We start from the raw sequence: 12,215 nt of genomic DNA, 5'->3' as shown, positions 1-12,215 counted from the left end.
CATCAGCCTCAGGCTTGAACCTCACTTGCTGGGCCTGGCTCCTCCATGCAGGCTACGATGGCCAAGCTGGACGAAGGCCTTAGAGGTCATTTAGCATGGAGAAGTGAGTGGGTACTCTCCCTCAGCAGGAGTTCCCAAGAGGAAATTGATAGCAAAGTTGCCTCCTGGAAGAAGACACCTGGCCCCCAGCTGACTCTGGCCTCCCCTTCCAGACACCTGCACAAGCCCTTTTGTCTGAATTATTGACCAATGATGTTCTGGACTGAGAACTAAAGACTTGAGAAGGCACTGACTGGGCTGAGAACCATAGTCCCACAGAGAAGGGTGATTGGCAGACAGGCTTTGATGCTGAGTTTGGGGCTTAATGGCTGTGCAGTGCCATATCTCAATCCTAAGCTGTGTCTCTGCAGTCAGGCCTTTTCTGGTTGACAACTAACTACACAGTGCCCTGAAGACAGCAGGATGCTGGGCAGGCGGGCTGAGCCCTGGGAGCCTTCAGGAGGGTAGCTGCACCTGTCCTCCTCTTCCCGGTGCCAGGGCAGCTCCTTTCTGGGCCAGGCCGGCAGACTTCTGGATCCTCGGCTGAGTCTCCTTTTCCCACTTTGGAGCTGGGCTCCCTGTGGCGCCCTTGTGCTGCACCAGAGTCAGAACTTTCCTCAGACTTGCCTCAATCCTGCTACTCTGAGAGGCTGAGCTCCCTGATCCCTTGCCAAACTGAGATATCCACACCCCCAAGAGTTTCTGCCGGGGTCAGGGTGCCTTCTTGCCTCTCTTCTCCACTTCCACTGGAACCAGGAGTGGCAGGGACCCCAGGCACTCTCATCTGTTGTCCCTTCTAAGAATAACGGGTGCACTTTCTCACATAGGCCCAGTGCCTCTGTTATCCAGGAAACCTCACCCAGCTGTATTTTCCCTCTTTGGCTGATCACTTTTGTAAGACAGGAGATGCTCCCTCCCCAGTCTACTTTGTCTTGACCCTCCTCAGAGCCTGACTGGGAGCCCTGAGTGCGAGAGAGAGCAGTGCTGGCCCAGACCTGGGACCAGCCCAGGCTGTGTGCTGGGAGCTTGAGGCAGGAGTCTGAGCACAGAAGCTGCCTCCCCGGCCTGTCACCAGGAAAGCACATACCACAGGCTGGCCTTTTCCTCCCTGTTGGCCGCAGGACAGATCATGAGCTCTTCAGGGATGGACCCATGTTCCTTGAGATCTAGGATGATATTTCACATATTGATAGAACGCCAGGACCGGGGCTGCTTCCTGACAGGGTCTTAATGTTCAGCCTTTGCTGGAGGTGATTGAGAAAGTCTGTGGTAGCAAAAGGAGGAGGCAGCTGTTCTTGCCTCTGTGGGGACCCATGGAGACCCAGAGCTGGCATGAGAAGGCCATTATTCACCATGTGGCCATGATCTTGTTTTCTCAGCCCCTGCTGGGTCCAGCTTCTTCAGGGTGTGTGAGACCCCCAACTGCCAGCTGAAGGTCTACAGTTTCTTCCTTCTTCACATCTCCACCCACCTGCCCAAGACCCTCCCAGCTCCTTGTCATCCTGAACCAACCAAAAGCTGAGCGGATGTGTGCTGGGCTGGGGCCCCTCAGGACCTCCACAGAGCCGCCTCCTGGTGCTACGCAGCCTCCGTACTCAGAGCCTGGGGGCTGGGCTGGCCTGTGGGCTGGGGGCTGATGGTACTGCTGGCCCAAAACTGCTCTTTTTGTGTTTGATTTTGGTTTTTGTTTGTTTTATTTTATTTTTTAATTCTTTACTTTTGATACTGTGAAGATCTTTCCCGTCGAAAGATAAAGCAACATTTTGACACAGAGTTGGTTTGTTGGTCATTTGCTGGACTGGTTCAAGGGTGAGGTAAGGGATGTAATCAGAAGCATGGTGTCTGCCTTAGTCACTAATCATGTTGGGTATGTACTGTGTATCCATGGTTTGGCATTGTTTCCACTTAATTCCTGTAGCTGTTTGTAAAGCCAGTAGCCACGGCCACCATCACAATCGTGTGGCCAACACAGGTTCAGGTTTGATTCGGACAGACGGTAATGAAACAACGAAGCCAAGAACTGGTGGGCAATTACCTTTCATCCCAGCTCACAACTGGTGGGCGGGAAATACACACAATGGGAAAACACTTCCCTTTCTCTGCAGGGCTCCCAAAGCCACTGACTTATCTGAATATTCCTAGAATCAATGGTTTCTACCTCACCAGCCTTATTCACCTCTGTTCCCCATCTCCTTCTCTCTGCACAAACTCTGCACAAACTGGCTTCTCCTTCAGCACTCCACCATCTTGGCTGCCTCTTCTATGCAATGCTAATTTCAGGAACCCAGAGAGAGAGCCCCTGGTCTCCCTTATTTTATAGTGTAGAAATTAAAGCCGTTAAGCCAGTATACAAATAAGGAAGTCTCTGATACAAAGTCACTTATCTGAGGCATAAATGGGATTCCTCATGAGAGTGCACCACCTCACATCATGCAACAGTCAAAGGTGTGGGGAAAAGCTTAGTGTTGAGAAGATCTTAGTATTAAAATCGCAGGAGAGGCTTAGTCTTAAAACTAAGCCTTAGGCCAGGGGTAGTCAACCTTTTTATACCTACCGCCCACTTTTGTATCTCTGTTAGTAAAATTTTCTAACCGCCCACCAGTTCCACAGTAATGGTGATTTATAAAGTAGAGAAGTAACTTTACTTTATAAAATTTATAAAGCAAAGTTACAGCAAGTTAAAGCATATAATAATAATTACTTACCAAATACTTTATGTCAGATTTTTGCCAAGTTTGGCAGAATAAATCTTTATAAAACAACTTACTATAGTTAAATCTATCTTTTTATTTATACTTTGGTTGCTCTACTACCACCCACCATGAAAGCTGGAATGCCCACTAGTGGGCGGTAGGGACCAGTTGACTACCACTGCTTAGGCTATAAGGATCCCACCTGCTTACAGCCTGTCTCCCACACCTAATGCAAATTATAAGTGAGCAAACATATACATATTTGCAAACTTATTTGACCCACACTGTTCTAAGTAGAACTGTGGGGAATTTTATAGAAGAAACTAAAGCTAAGACAGGAAAGTGACTCTAGTGAGCTCAGTCTGGCTGACTAGAGTTAGAACACAGGCTCTGCCCTTTCCTCTGGATGGGAGGCCTTGTATGCCTTTTCCCCACATTCTGCCTGTTTCCCCTTCTGTAAAATGGATGCGTTGAAGGAACAGGACTTGGCCTGTGGGCAGCTGATGTAAGAAGGGTCTTGGGGAAGGCTTGAGGCCTTAATGGATAGTGCACCAGTAGCCTGGGTGGGGTTATCAGGGAAAGTGGAAAGGTAGATGGGGTTTTTATAAATTATATCTGACTTTCCAGTGGGAATGAGACATGTAGCTTCCTTGAGTATTTGAGAGTTAAGAGGATAACGAACCCTTCTGTAAATAAAGTAAAGCAAACTATTTCTGCCTGCCCCAGTAGATATGGTTTGTAAATTTAGGTTTTAATATAATAAGTTTGCTAAAAATGCACTCACACACATGTGTCCCAACTGCTTGCCCCCAATGTTGTTTTCTCAGCTGAAATCAACTCTTACTTGAGCTCACGTGGGACGTGATGGAGACAGTAGCCACACAATCACTAAGATTCCTTTATGGAGCGTTAGCGGAGGAGGAAGAGGAAAGGAAGAATGAAGGAGGAGGGGAAGAAGAAGGAGGAGGAGAAAGAAGAGGAAGAAGGAGGAGGAGGAAGGAGAGGAAGAAGAAGGAAAAGAAGTAGTAGTAAAACAACATTGCCCACAAGCTCAAAATTCCCGGTCCCCAGCCTTTCCCAATCCCCAAGGAAGTATGGACACTCCTGTGAAACCTTTCTCTGTAAATTAATTACCTGTGTTTCTCACCCTCTTAACTGTCGCACCAGCCTCTGCCCTGCAGTTGAATTGGCACAGCTATGTAAAATTCTGCCTTATTTGAAAATTGCAGGTCTGATTGAAGCAGCACTTTTCCTACAGATAAAAGACTTATGTGAGTGGCATTCTGGGCCCTCTGGGCTTGGCCTTTGCCTCCAGCACTCCAACCACACCTGCAACCTCAGTATCCAACTAGGCCTGGCACCCTTAGATCTCCTTACTTTTGTTTACATACTTCCCTCTTCTCAGATTATGCTTCCTTCAAAAGTTCCTGCTTGTCCTTCACATCCCAGTTGAGAAGCCACTTTACTATGAGAATCAATTTGCCCTGCCTTTGTGATAATTCCAAAAGTGATACCATGTCTTTTGATATTTTTCCTTAACTTCAAGACTGGTTATCTCTATTTTTTTTTTTATTCATTTTTAGAGAGGAGAGAGAGACAGAGAGAGAGAAGGGGGGAGGAGCTGGAAGCATCAACTCCCATATGTGCCTTGACCAGGCAAGCCCAGGGCTTTGAACCAGCAACCTCAGCGTTTCCAGGTTGATGCTTTACCCACTGTGCCACCACAGGTCAGGCTGGTTATTTCTATTTTCTGTCTCTTCGACTAATCCATAATCTCACAAGCCAGGTTTGTGTCTTGTTCATTTTTTAACTGCTTTAGCACCACACAGTAGCCAGCACATTCTGAGATTCCACACTTCCCTGGAAGCTCAGATATAGTGCCTCCTCCAAGCCCTCTCAGGTTCAGTCTGAGCTTCGTTACAGCATTTACAATAATTGCTGACATGCACATGTGCATGTTGGAATCCATGGGAGTCCGAAAGACCAGAGTCTCAGGCTTTATTGAAAGGAAGAAAGGAACCCTGCCGGGCACTTCTCCAGGGGGAGAAGAGCACCGGTTACAGACTAGGGGCGAGTTATATAGTGTTTGGGAGAGCCTGAGGGGATACTGAGGCAAAAGTCCTGGTATGTCCGGAATGCTCCTCCTTGGGGGGCTTCGAGCATGTGGGTGTTGAATCAAAAGTCCTGGTATGGCCTGACCAGGCGGTGGCGCAGTGGATAGAGCGTCGGACTGGGATGCGGAAGTACCCAGGTTCGAGACTTCCAGGTCGCGCGCGGGCTCATCTGGCTTGAGCAAAGAGCTCGCCAGCTTGGACCCAAGGTCGCTGGCTCCAGCAAGGGGTTACTCGGTCTGCTGAAGGCCCACGGTCAAGGCACATGTGAGAAAGCAATCAATGAACAACTAAGAAGTCGCAATGCGCAACGAGAAACTGATGATTGATGCTTCTCATCTCTCTCTGTTCCTGTCTGTCTGTCCCTGTCTATCTCTGCCTCTGTAAAAAAAAAAAAAAAAAAAAAAGTCCTGGTGTGTCCGGAGCCCCTCCTTGGGGCGGCTTCTCAGTTTTTTGGAATTCCTCTGTCTCAGGGTCATTAGTCCAGTAAGGGTGAGGTCTGACAAATAAGCGGAACATCAAGAGGGCAGTTTGGAATTTACGTATCTATCATGTCTCAACTCTGTGGTTACATATAAAAGAAAGGCAGTTATTAATTTTATAATATATGGTGAAGGTTGATGAGAAAGAGGAGAAAAAGTTGGAAAATTATTTCTTCTTCTGGAGAGAACTCAAGAAGGGAATCTTGCCAAGCCAAGTCCCTCATCCAGTTAAGGAGGTCATCAATTTCCATGCTGTGAGGTCTGAACCAGGTGATGTCTCTGAAAACCTGAGTGAGGAAGTAAACAAATTTTGCGGGGTAAAAATTGTCAGTTGCTTGCTGCGAGTGCCAAGTGGACAGAGTGACATGGTGATGCATGGTCTCCTGGATGAGCCTCATGAGACGGGCTGGTCTGGTTCCTCTCAAATGGGAGGAAATGTGGAGATTTTAAGAGACAGGAAACTTGTTGGTGTAAGTTTTTAGAAGGACTGAATATGTGTGGTAAAGAGGAAGAGGGTTTGGAGAACATTCAGGAGGGAACTTCTCGGGCTGAGGGGCGGCTTCTTCCTGCTGTCATCCCTACCTATTTGATATTTCCCTCGTGAAGTTCTCCTTGGGGTATTGGGGAATAGGAGTGTAGGAGCATTTGATTGTAGGTAATCCTAGAGATTTCTCTCATCCCGGCCTGTAGGAACTTAATAAAGAAAAAGGCAGGTATTTGGAGATTAGCAATGCAGAGATAAGGAGGGTTGTATAGGGTATGTGTGTGAAAGTTCTTCCATGGTAAAGTTAGAGATATTTTTTCCTGGCAGCCCTGAAGAGAGCAGTTAGCTTGAGTTAAAAGAAATGTTTCATGTCCGTTTGTAGGCTCCAAGAAGACCCAGTGATCTTGTCCCCTTACTATGTGAAGGGAAAAAGACTGAGAAGCGTGAAGAGGTGTTGCTGTTTATTCTCCTAGTTCTTCAGGAATATGGGAGAACTTTAGGGTTAGGGGACCTGTAGAGGTTGAAAGATAGAATTTAGGAGGTTTGCTGATACAGGGTTTCAGATTTTTCTGTTTCATGAGGGCAGGTTTCAGGGTTGATATGTAGGGTTAGGTAGATTTTTCCAGTTGTCTGATTGGCGAAGGTCTGCATGCAGTTCTGTAAGAAACTAGTGAACAAACATAAGAGGCAGGGTTTAAAAGTTAGAAAAGTAAATAGGAGAGTGAGTGGACCAATGAAAGGCAATAGTAAGACGCCCAGTTTGTGTGAAACCACTGATTCCATGTTTACGAATTTGCTGGGCTTCAGAGAGAGAGAGAGTAAATAAGAATAAGACAGGGCAGTGTGGCTAGTCCCCTTGTCCCTAGATCTACTTTTGTAGAGATTTCTAAAGCAATAAGAAGAGAAATTACCTGTATAGCTTGTTTGGTCCTTACATTGATGGATAGTGTATTAGGAACTGGAAGAGGCTCATAGGGTGGGATTAGGTTGATATTTAGGGTGAGATAGATTAGGGTACAGGTTTTTGTCTAATTAGTATGGAGGCGCAGATAGGTGTTGGCCCCACACAAGTAGAAAGTTCCTGATTTGGTGAGGTAGGCTGAGAGGTGAATAGAGAATAGAAGGACAAGGGGTCGGTTTTGTTTCTCTGTCTCTGAGCTCCAAATGGTCAGGGTGGAGGAAAGAGTCGTCCTAATAAGTGGGGAGGGTAGAGGATTGTTAGCTAGGGTGACTGATTAAACATTCTTTGAAAACCAGTTTTCTGACTGTACAAATTCTTTTTTCTCGGTACAAATCTCCTACAACCTGCACAAACCTTCTACAACTTACATAAACCTTCAACTTTCATGCACTTTCTTATCCAGAAATAACTGGCCTTCATAACAACTTGCTTTTCCTTTTTCTTTCAAAAGTATTTCCATACCTTATACCTTCTATTATCAAAACCATACAATTCCTTTCCAGTCAGAACTCTTGATTTAAAAAATGTTAACCTCTTGTGACAATCAAGTTGACTTTCTTTTTATCCTAGTTTCCCTTTTCCCAAAGCCTGACTAAAAGAGTCCTTAGTTTTTTCATATATTTGCCATACATAGACCAACCAGTTTCAGGTTTATGATTGGAGTAAGGCATTTCGTTTTTCTATTTTAGCAGCAGTGGGAGTTGTCAGGATCATGGTGTGTGGACCTGTCCATGTGAAAGTCAGTCCTTGGGTGATGTAATGCTGAAAGTGCCTCTTGGACAGTCTTTGAACAATTTGCTGAGTGACCTATAAAACCTGCAAGTACTTAGGGAAAGGGTATTACATTTCTACACTTTGCAGTTAGAGTTTAAGTCCTAGTGACCACTGCTTCTAGCTGGAATTAGCAGCAGGTCCCAGCCTATAATAGGCATGGGACATTGAGATAAGAGGAACAAAGGAGATACTAAATATTAAATAAAGCAATAAAATCAGACTGTCAATACCCACAGTAGAGATCTTTGAGGGATAAATAAAACTTAAATATTCAGGCAAGGCATAGTAGATGGCCCTTGTGTTTACAAGAAATGAGATCAGTTTATCTGCTACTTGCAAGAAATACCTTAGGCTCGAGAACGATGTCCTTGGGCCTTCAGTGGCAATTCCCAGCACGCTGGGCAAGGTCAGGTCACAGGTAGCTGGAGCAGGGCTAGAAGAGACTGAACCCTCCCTCCATGGAGCAAGGGGGCAGCTTACCTTCTCATGTCCCTTTTTCCACAGCACAGGTGTGTCACCGGTGGGACCGGGAAGCCTGGCAGGCTTCAGTTCAATGACCTTTCTTTCCACTCTGGAGCAGGGCCTTGGTGAAATGCTATGAAACCCCTTAGGGCGCTGGAGCCAAAAGTTGGTATTTCCTGACTTCTTTTGGGCCTTATTCGCCTTTTCTGCTACTTCCTTGGTCGTTATAGATATTAAAAGCCATGCTCAGAAGATCTCACTGAGGGGTTTGACTAAGAGAGCAAAATTGGGAATTCAGTATTTAAAGAAGCCTATTAGACTGAGGAAAGAAAATATTTGATCTGTTGTGGTAGGTGATTGGAGACTGTGGAGGGTCTGAGTTTGATCTAGGGTGAGACTTCAGGTGGTGGGGGTTAAAGTAATGCCTAGACAGACTAGGGACTGAGAATAAAGTTGAGCCTTAGCAGAGAAGACAGGATAACACTTCATAGTGAGGAAGTTAAGAAGAGTGGAGGTGAGTCTCCTTGAGGCAGGCAGGGAGGGGCTGCAGAGGAGTAGGTTATCTACATATTGTAAGAATACTAGTTTTGAGATTGCGTGCTGCTAAATCCTGAGCTAGTGCCTGCCGAAACAGGTGTGGGCTGTTTCTGATCCCCTGGGGTAAGACAGTCCAGGTAAATTGTTGGGCTGCACTAGTGTCCAGGTAAAGGCAAACAGAAAGTAAAAGTCAGGGTGTAGAGGAATGGTAAAAGCATTCTTGAGGGCTAGGATTGTGAATGAGTGGTGTTTGAGAAAATGTGTGACAGTAATTTACAGAGATTAGGGACTACTGGATGGAGGGGAATTACTGCCTCATTGATTAGGTATAAGGCTTGTACGAGGTGATAAGCTCCTGAAGGTTTTTGAACAGGAAAGATGGGGGTATTGCAGGGAGAGTCCGTGGGGATGAGTAAACCTGGTTTATGAGGTGGGTAATTACTGGTTTAAGGCCTTAGAAACAGACACAGTTACACATTAAACAAAGACTTCACATATTATGAATAAAGGAATTTAAATGAGCGCGCTTTACTTATTTCAATTCACTAGAAATATTTTCTGACAATGAGACAAGACAGATTACTACTCACATAGCTTAATATACAATTCTGTTTTTTAAGTTTTTCGAGATGGCAGGGAGTTTCCAGCAAAGAGGGGAGGAAGAGAGAAAGCAGACGGATGAACAGTGTGAGCAGCTGGATGGAAAGAAGGAAAGTCAGAATCTGCAGGAGGAGAGAAGGAGGTTAAAGTATTGGTGTGGCGCCACATGGTCAGAGGAGTCAAAAGGATTTAGAGCTCTGAGGAGAGAGGAGAGGGCAAGGAGGAAAGAGGCACAGTCACAGTTTGTAAGGAAGGAGGAGGGGTCGGAGAGGAGACAGACAGAACTGCAGTTTGTAAGGAGGGAAGAGAGGTCAGAGATGAGACAGGCACCGCAGCCAGAGCCACAGCTTCTAAGGAGGGGGGAGGTGACGAAGAACACAGTGGAGAAGGGAGAGGCCCCTGGCCAGCAGGGGAGGGAAAGAGAGACTGATGAATGAGAAAACAGGATTTAGTGAAGGAAAGAGGCTTTCTGGAGGGAAGAGACTCCAGCAAAAAGATTTGCTGAGGGAGTAGAGAGGGGTCCCGAGAGAGGGGTGCCCCTGGGGTCAGGCAGGAGAAGGAGAGAGTTTGAGAGTCCACGGAGAAGGAAAGATTAGGAGCAGAGGTTTTAGGTGAGGTTTCTTTGGCCAAAAACGGCCTGCGTGTGGAACAGAAAGTACAGAAATTAAGGACAGGAGAGAAAGGAGAAGAAAGCCTGCACGTAAGGAATTTCTGATGCCCTCCCCGTCCGGTGGCAGAAATTATCAAGATGTCTTAGGATATTGTAATTGAATGTCCCGTTTTCAGGCCAATGGGAGTCATTGTCTAGTCTGTACTGAGGCCATGCCGTGTTAGAGAAGAAGATTAATTTCTTCAGTTTGAGGTCTGAGAGACCGAGTTTGGTGAGGATTTTTATGAGACATCCTAGAGGGGTCTGGTCGGAAGGCTTAGACTCTGAAGAGCCCATAGTGGAGACAGGTGAGCAAGAGGGGGTGTCCCCGCCTTTTGTCACTGTCTCAAGAGGAGAGAATCTCCGTGTGGGGGAGTCGTCCCTGATAGAGGTCGTCACCACCTGTCAAGGAGTTCCGAGGACGAGAAGTCCGAGAGAGTGGAGAGGTTTGGCTAGGCGCCTAGTCTTCCGTGCAGTCCACTGAGACTGAAAGTCAAACCCCTCAAAATGTGAGGCGTGTCAGAGAAAACCGTCCGACTAGAAAGGGGTAATTTTAGAGAGAAATCTAGAGGCCAACCGGGGAAGGGGAAGGGAGAAACTCCTTACCTTCTGGTTCAGCAGGGGTTCAGGACAGGGTTAGACTGCCGGCCAATCAACCCACAATTACACATCCAAACAGGATCAGGGAGTAAGCCCGGGACGAGCTGCCGCTGCCCATTGCTTCCCTGGTTGTCAGTTTGAACGGCAAAGAGGGATAGTCCAGGCAGTTAGTACCCTGTCCCGGGTTTCGGCACCAAATGTTGGAATCCATGGGAGTCCGAAAGACCAGAGTCACAGGCTTTATTGAAAGGAAGAAAGGAACCCTGCTGGGCACTTCTCTTGGGGGAGAAGAGCACCGGTTACAGACTAGGGGCGAGTTATATAGTGTTTGGGAGAGCCTGAGGGGATACTGAGGCAAAAGTCCTGGTGTGTCCGGAGCCCCTCCTTGGGGCGGCTTCTCAGCTTTTTGGAATTCCTCTGTCTCAGGGTCATTAGTCCAGTAAGGGTGAGGTCTGACAAATAAGCGGAACATCAAGAGGGCAGTTTGGAATTTACGTATCTATCAGTGCAGACCTGCAGTTAAAAACCACTGTCATCAGTATTTTACTTAACCCCTCACTACTCTGAATTTAGGTGTCTCAGATGAGAACACCAGTCATCAGCAATGCTTCAGTCATTTATTTTTAAAACTTTTTTTAATTGACTGATTTTAAGTTTTTGTTTTTTTGGTTTTTTTGTATATTTCTGAAGCTGGAAACGGGGAGAGACAGTCAGACAGACTCCCGCATGCGCCGGACTGGGATCCACCCGGCACGCCCACCAGGGGCCTCGCTCTGCCTGGACCAGAGCTACTCTAGCGCCTGGGCCATCTTTGCTCCAATGGAGCCTTGGCTGCGGGAGGGGAAGAGAGAGACAGAGAGGAAGGAGGGGGGTGGGTGGAGAAGCAAATGGGCACTCCTCCTATGTGCCCTGGCTGGGAATCGAACCTGGGTCCCCCGCACGCCAGGCCGACGCTCTACCGCTGAGCCAACCGGCCAGGGCCCCGATTTTAAGATTTTATTGAATTTTTTTTTCCCAGAAATGGAGGCAGGTTGAAAAGGGGGAGCGGGAAACATCAACTCGCTTCTCGCATGTGCCTTAGTGGGCAAGCTCAGGGTCCAGATCGCCACTTCATCCACAGCACCACTATAGGTCAGGCTATTTATTGATTTTAGAGAGAGAAGAAGGAAGTTCCTGTATGCCCCCTGACCAATAGCGAAGTCGCAACCTTAGCCCATCTAGAAGATGCTCCAATAAGGTGACCCAACTTTTTTACAATGAAAAGGAGGACAAAAATAAATTGACGGAAACAATATTGTAAATAAAAGAAACTTTATTCATTGCAATAATACACTATAATATAAATGCATAATAAAAACATTTGTAATATTTTATATTGCAATTATGCTTACATGCCTATTAATTTTTAATAATTGTAAGAAAAAAGCACTCATTTAGATACAAATACATCACATCACACAATGGATCGACTGCATTAATTGAATACGGACATTTACAGATTAGTCCTCCAATATCAAGGAGGACATGTAGGAGGACACTTTTCAAGGGAGGACGGAACTTACGAAAGACTGTCCTCCCTAAAGGAGGACGATTGGTCATCTTATGCTCCAACCAACTGAGCTGTCCCACCAAAGCATTGCGTGTCATTGATTCCGAAAGCCTCATTCTGCCCCTCTGCCCTGCGGTAGGGTAAGATTGGGGCGAGTGGTGACGGGGACATCTGGGCCAGAGCTTCTCCGCCACTAGAGGGCGCAGTGTACACCGTGGGTCGCGCCACGTGAAGTCATTCTCTGAGCGAGACTGGGCACCTAGCGGGATCTGCG

At 46.7% G+C, this 12,215-nt stretch overlaps 1 protein-coding gene across 12 annotated transcripts in view; it reads left to right on the top strand.

Moving 5' to 3' along the window:
* The window catches only part of FAM193B (family with sequence similarity 193 member B), a 38,006-nt gene extending 35,883 nt beyond the window's left edge, over positions 1–2,123 (top strand). For 5 of the 12 annotated variants that reach the window (XM_066272363.1, XM_066272361.1, XM_066272367.1 and 2 more), the window contains one exon: positions 1,419–2,121. The gene's annotated coding sequence lies outside the window, so the exon portion shown is untranslated. Of the gene's footprint in view, positions 1–1,418 lie in introns of all 12 variants that reach the window. The other 7 variants (XM_066272357.1, XM_066272355.1, XM_066272360.1 and 4 more) reach the window with 2 other exon arrangements.
* Positions 2,124–12,215: the final 10,092 nt, after the last annotated feature.

This window comes from Saccopteryx bilineata, chromosome 4 (assembly GCF_036850765.1).
Source record: "Saccopteryx bilineata isolate mSacBil1 chromosome 4, mSacBil1_pri_phased_curated, whole genome shotgun sequence".
Classification (NCBI taxonomy): domain Eukaryota; kingdom Metazoa; phylum Chordata; class Mammalia; order Chiroptera; family Emballonuridae; genus Saccopteryx; species Saccopteryx bilineata.
Note: the sequence above shows the minus strand (reverse complement) of the source record. Positions and strands in the feature narration are given on the sequence as shown.